The sequence below is a fragment of the Lissotriton helveticus genome, chromosome 9 (genome assembly GCF_964261635.1).
Source record: "Lissotriton helveticus chromosome 9, aLisHel1.1, whole genome shotgun sequence".
NCBI lineage: Eukaryota > Metazoa > Chordata > Amphibia > Caudata > Salamandridae > Lissotriton > Lissotriton helveticus.
In genome coordinates this window covers 1,007,395,273-1,007,401,991 of record NC_136070.1, presented here as the reverse complement: position 1 = coordinate 1,007,401,991, position 6,719 = coordinate 1,007,395,273, and positions in this window count along the sequence as shown.

Below are 6,719 nucleotides of genomic sequence, written 5' to 3'. Positions count from 1 at the left end.
TGGGAGTCTTCCACCTGTTTGTTGAATTTTTTTTAATTTACAATTTTATATTGTATTGCATTGTAATTGCATTATATAGCACTTACTACCCCTGATGAGGCGTCAAAGCACTTTTTCGGCAAGTAGCACGCTACTCCTGAACCCATAAAGGATTAGTGTTGAATTAGTAAAGTGAAATAGGAAAGTAATTTGAGTGGTGGATATGTTGGTTATTTGGATTCTGAATGATAGGGGAGGGATAGAAGAGGGTTAAATCTTTGCATTTATATAGTGCTTGTTACCCCTGATGGGGTTTTGAAGCGCTTTTTTGGCGAGCAGCATGCTACTCCGGAACCCATAAAGGATCAATGTTGAATTAGTATAGTGAAATATGAAAGTAATTTGGTGGTGAATATTAGTTATTTGGATGGGCAGAAGAGGGAAAAAGGGTTTGCATTTATTTAGTGCTTGGTACCTCTGATGGGGTTTTGAAGCATTTTTTTGGGCAAGTAGCTCGCGACTCTGGAACTCATAAAGCATTAGTGGCGATTTAGTATAGTGAAATATGAAAGTAATTTGGGTGGTGGATATGTTAGTCAGTTATTTGGATTGAGAAGGGTAGTGGAGGGATAGAAGAGGGAAAAGGTTTGCACTTATATAGCGCTTGCTACCCCTGATGAGGTGTTGAAGCTCTTTTTCGGCGAGTTGCACGCTACACTGGAACCTCTAAAGGATTAGTATAGTGAAATATGAGTGGACATGTTAGTCTGTTATTTCGATTGAAAATGATAGTGGAGGGATAGAAGAGGGAAGGATTGAGACTTTTTTTTGTTTGTTTTGGATGTTGTAGTAGGAGGCTAGGGATGTGGAGGGGAAGAGTCGGAGGGAAGGGTTTAGATAGGCTTGTTTTGGGGGATCTGTATAGTAAAAGAGGTATGAGATGATGCAAGTAGGGAAGAGTCGAGAAAGGGTTATTTTAGGGATCATAGAAGTGGTGTGGGGTTTGGAATGAATGAGAGAGTGTAGGTAGAAGATAAATTGATAGTTATATGGGTAGTGCATTGGAAAGAGTGGTAGAAAGGTTTGAGAAGAGTCAGAGCTGAGGTAGAAATTTATTGAGAGAAGTATAGGGTGAGAAATAGGGTTGTGCATTGAATGTGCTGAATTAGAAGGAAAGTAATAAATATATAGATCCATAAGTACATGGAAAGTATATAGATGCATAAAGAAAGTTAGTATATGTAGATTAAAGATATAGAAAGAGGTATAGGGTGAGAAATAGGATAGTGCATTGGAAAGAGAAGTAGAAAGGTTTGAGATGAGGCAGAAAGTTGAGGTAGAGAATATATTGAGAGGTATAGGGTGAGAAATAGGGAAGTGCATTGGATATGCTGAATGCGCAGAAAGGTAATACATATATAGATCTAAGTACATGGAAGGTATATAGATGCATAAAGGAAGTAAGTAGATGTAAAAGAAAGATGCATTAAATAAATACCATCTTCCAAGTGTTGTACTTAAAAATCATTTTATCAATTTGTTTTAAAACATAATTCTGCATGTTTAGACAAAGCAATACACACATATAGGTACATATCTATATTAGAAATAAATGCTTATATACAGAGGGATATGCTGTATATTTCTGTTTGTGTATGGTGCCTATGCGGTGAAGAGACAATTCTTAAGCAGTTTTCTGAAGATAAGGTGGATGTCCATGGATCTTATGTTGGGGGGGTAAGTAGTTCCATAGTTTGGCTGCTTGAACAGAGAAGGATGTGCCACCCACTGTTTTTCCTTGTATCTTGGGATTTTGAGGCGTGGTGCCACTCTAGGGCAGAGGTTCTGATGTTGAATGTGTTTGGTGATTTTATTCCTGATGAAGAGCGGTACAGTTCCATGTATCGCTTTGTGGGTGATACAAAGCAGCTTGAACGTGGATCTTCTGGCAACCGGTAACCAATGCAGGGGAGATGTGGTCTCACGATTTGATATGTAGGAGTAGTCTGGCAGACGAGTTCTGAAACTGTTATAGTCTTTTTATGGACAGAGTTTTTATAGTAACAAAGCTTGAGCTTGCTAGTTTGTCCACTTGGGCATTCATTGATAGCTTGGAGTCCATGGTCATTCTGAGGTTTCTTGCTTCCTTCAATACTTTAGGCGGTGATCCCAGTTCATCAGGCCAGGTGACAAACGGGTCATAATGTTTCTAATCGCCACACGTGAGTATTTCCGTTTTGGAAGCAATCAATTTAAGATGGCTCTACGTCATCCATTGATCCACGGCTCTGAGACAACTGGAAATTGTCGAGTTTCCAATGTCTTTGAGGCATTCCAGTTAAAGGTTTATTTGCATGTCATCTGCAAAGTTATAGCACGTGAGGTGAAATTGATTGATCGCTACCAGTAATGATTTCATGTAGATGTTGAAAAGCATGGGCGAGATGATCAAAGTCAACCCGAAGCACTTTACTTGCTCACCTGTTACATTACACAAGGTCAGATTCATTTTTTTTAGCCACTGTGAAATTAAGTGATTTGCCCAGAATTATAGGATGTCGCGCCAACGCTAATTCTCAAATATAGTTCCCCAGTTTCAAAGTCAGCACCTCTGGCCATTGCACCATATGCTCTACAATAAGGTGCTTGGAAGAGAGGGTTTGTTGGCATGTGTAATATTGCATTCCCTAACAGTGTTAGTGTGATAAAGATACCACCACATAGTTGAAAGTAAAATAAACCCTTTAAGCAACATCAGCCACAGCCCTTCTCAGCCTACTGTCACACATGGAATCTATCACCGGGGCGTGGCTTGCCGCCAAGCATGGTGGTCGGCTGTTGAGTGAGCTCCGGACTTGGGCCATTAAAAATCCTGATAGTACCAGACAAACGCTGCAGGGCCAGGGCTGGAATTGAGCGCATGCCTTACTAAAAGCATCACTGAGAATCGGTGCCGTCTGCCTGACGTGTCCTGCAGACGAATGAGTGATTGCAGGCCCCGGAGCCAGGCGGCGCAGACGGAGGCGGGGTGCCGTCGGAGGCCCGGAGCGGGGCAGATTGGAAGACCCAAGTACGAGCGACCCTGGCCGGCCCCTGTGTGGTGCGAGGAAGGCACTGTATCTCATCTGCTAGGGAGGGTGGCGAGGCTGGAGCCGCTGGTGACACCCTGCATAGGAGCTGCGGAAACACGTCAGTGGTCGGGGGATGGAGCTCACACGAGCCCGGGGATGAGTCGCGGCCTGCACCTCCGACCGTGACTGAAGACTGTGTTCATGCCAGACGGTGGAGGCACGCCTATGGTGTAGCCAGGGGTAAGGATCATTGAAGGATCGCTGAGGCACGACTCACAAGGCGGTGGTGGATTGGGCGGACCGGGTGCTAGCTACAACACACTCTGTTAACCGCGGCAGGCGGTTGGAGCCCTGGACTCTGCTGGCGCACTCTCTTCGGTGCTCCCTGCGTGGGTGCCACTGGAAACGTGGACTCTGTATTGGTGGGGTGAAGGACCTGTCGCCCCACCCCCCCTCCCTGCCTTGCCGCCCTGTGCTGTGGTGGCTGGGACCTAGCCCAGAGGTACGTAGACGGCAAGGAAGTGCGCAGTGTCATCTGCTGAGTGGACCTGCGGCGGACGGTGTTTGAGATGCGGTGCAGTGCTGGTGTGGAACATTGGAGGATACTCGAGGTGGTTGAGTGGCTGTATATACTGCCGGCCATTTTGTTTACCTCTGCACTGGCCTGCGAGATGGGACGCAACAGGGTGAAACAACAGGACCAGGGAGGGCCCTACCCTGTCCCGAATACTGTAGAGATGGTGTTGGCACGCTCCCGTCTGGATGTGTCCCACCTACTGCAATGTCCGAACCAATGGACAAGCTGGACCTCATCTTACAGGAGGTGAGGGACTCTAGTAAGGCGATAGAACTTCAGAACGGGACCCTGACGACTGGCCTCACCCTGCTTAAGGCGGACCATACGAAACTTGCGGATAGAGTCAAGGACCACACTACGACACTAGAGGAGCTGGCTCCACGACAGGCGCAAAGCGAGACCCACATCAAACAACTACAAGAACAAATGGCCACACTGATGGATCAAGTGGAGGATGCGCCCGTCGAAACAACATTCGCATCATTGGCCTTCTGGAGAAAAGCGAGGGTAATGACGCAGCGCAGTAGAGAAGCGAGGGTAATGGCGCAGCGCGGTACATGGAGAAGTGGTTGAGTGACCATGTCACGACTGAGGGTCTTTCCACGCAGTACTGCATCGAGCGAGTGCACAGAATACCTACCGGACGACCAAAACCGGGGGCCCCCGCGTCCTCTCATAGTAAAGCTATTGAACTTTCGAGACAGGGACGCCCTCCTGCAAAAGGCTTGTGAGCTGCCTCCAATATGCTTTGAGAATGTTAAGATATTGTTGTACCCCGACTACACGGTTATGGTCCAAAGACAGCGCTCCTCCTTCATGGCAGTTAAAAGGACACTCAGAGACTTGAACCTGAAGTATGCGCTTCTTTTCCGGGCCCGGCTAAAAATCCTCCATGATCAGAAGGCATTCTTCTTTGAAAGCCCGAGAGACGTAGAGGACTGACTGGAAGTAATGGAATTGTCCAAGGGTGCAGCACCAGTCCCTCAGCCTACCGCAGAGAGTCGAAATGGTTCTGGAGCACCTACTGGCTGCCGCGGTGGACGCTCACGTAAGACCCCTGCCAAGAAGTTGCTTACCACACAGCAAATGCAATAGAACAGATCACAGTCGATTATTGTGACGGCCACCTTTACCCAAACTGCAAGGCGAGAAACCAAAACCTCCTCGGAAGAAGCATGATATGGACTCGGAGGGCAGTGTGGCCTTTTTTCCCTCTGCGACCCCACAGCTGATTAGCGACTTATTTGGGTGACTTAGCCCGCATTTAAATTGAGCCGTAACTGCAATGTGATTCAGGCCAGGATAGACAAGTCATATGTACGATTGTCTTAAGTAGTAGCGTGATCATATGGCCCAAGGTTCTACAGGAGCTTGCATGTACTGCTGCAAGGAAGGTTGCACCTCATGGGAGGCGCTGGCAATGTCCCCCACATGGCGAAAGAGCTTTCAATATTCACTCTTTTTTTAAGCGTTCAGTTGTGTTGTATGGTCCTATATAGTTTTTTGACCAGACCAAGTATTGGGTTTTTTGGGGAGGGGGCGGTCCCACTGTAAGCATGGATCCGTTCAGGCACTGGGATTGCTTCTCAACATACACTAATCCCGTCACAATGCATACACTTGGTAAATGCACTATACTGACATGGAATATTCAGGGAATGGGCTCGGTGCAGAAGCGCCATAGAATACATGCACAACTACAACACCGTAAGGCGCAGATTGTATACCTGCAAGAGTCCCATATGGTGGATAGTGAAATGGTGAAGCTTCGTAAGAAATGGAGTGGGCAAATTTTTTCTACTACGTATTCCAGCTTTGCAAGGGGGACTACGATTTGGGTAAGACATGGGGTGCCATTCCTAGCTCTGGAACAGAGGATAGATAAACAAGGGCGATACATCCTGGTGAGAGGAATGCTAGATGGTCAACCTGTGGTTTTAGGAAATCTGTATGCTCCAAATTTTGACCAAGATTAGTACTGTGGTATGCTCAATATTGCATTGGCAGGTTCGGAGTCGCACCCGTGGATTATAGGAGGGGATTGCAATGCAGTGATGGATGTTACCCTGGACAGATTGCAACTGCCCCTTCATGGTGCCAGTGTGTTTAAACAAGCAGAGGCATTGGGCAATTGGGCCGCGGGATGGGAGTTGTGTGATGTCTGGAGGATGCGCCACCCAACACATAGGGAATATTCTTTTTACTCCGCAGGTCACGTACTCCACACAAGGATAGACAGGATATATTGTTCGAATAGAACCGCAATGCAAGTGCCACAAGCCACATACCTCCCGAAGACTTTCTCGGACCGTAACCCTTAAGAGATTGTCCTTACCTGGGGCAGGGTGCCTACCCCTGTGCCCACCTGGCGTCTTTGGCCGCAGCTGTTGGAGGATTCCATCTTCCGCAGAGATTTGCTAGATACCATTGAGCACTATTTCGCTGAGAATAGCAACACAGCGTCCAACAGGCTGATTGAATGGGATGCGTTCAAAGTGGTTGTTAGGGGTAGGGCAATCAGCGCGACCATGGGCGCCAGACAAGAACTCCATAAGTCACTAGTAGAAGTAGCAAAAACAACAATTGATGGACGGAATGTTGCACAATGGCAAAACATTTACCCCCCAGTCACAGATCTGGGTTTAATCCATCGTTATTTTGCTCACCACACCACCCCAGTTCAGACATGGCCATATGCAAATCAGTCTTGACCCTGTGCCACGTGGGAACAGTCCAGCCCGAACTGTCAAGCCATGTCTTCCCTGGACCGGAATCAAGCATCCTAGGACGGGTTTTTGGCTATCAGCCGTCATCAGCCAGGATAGCTTGATTCCAGTGGCATGGAGAGCATGGGACTCACGTCTGAGCAGTAGAATCCCAAAGGGTCTCCACCCACTGCTATGCACAGCGCTAAAGTGCTGGAAGGCAGCGCTACAATATGCACATGCGCCCCCTGCTTACGCAAGTAACATTCCATTGCTGGGTATACCACTGACGGATGGCCGGCTCACAAAACGTAGACTGACACCGTGATTGGATGTAGGGATCAGCACTGTAGCTGATATATTTGGAGATGGGTTGCTGTTAGACCA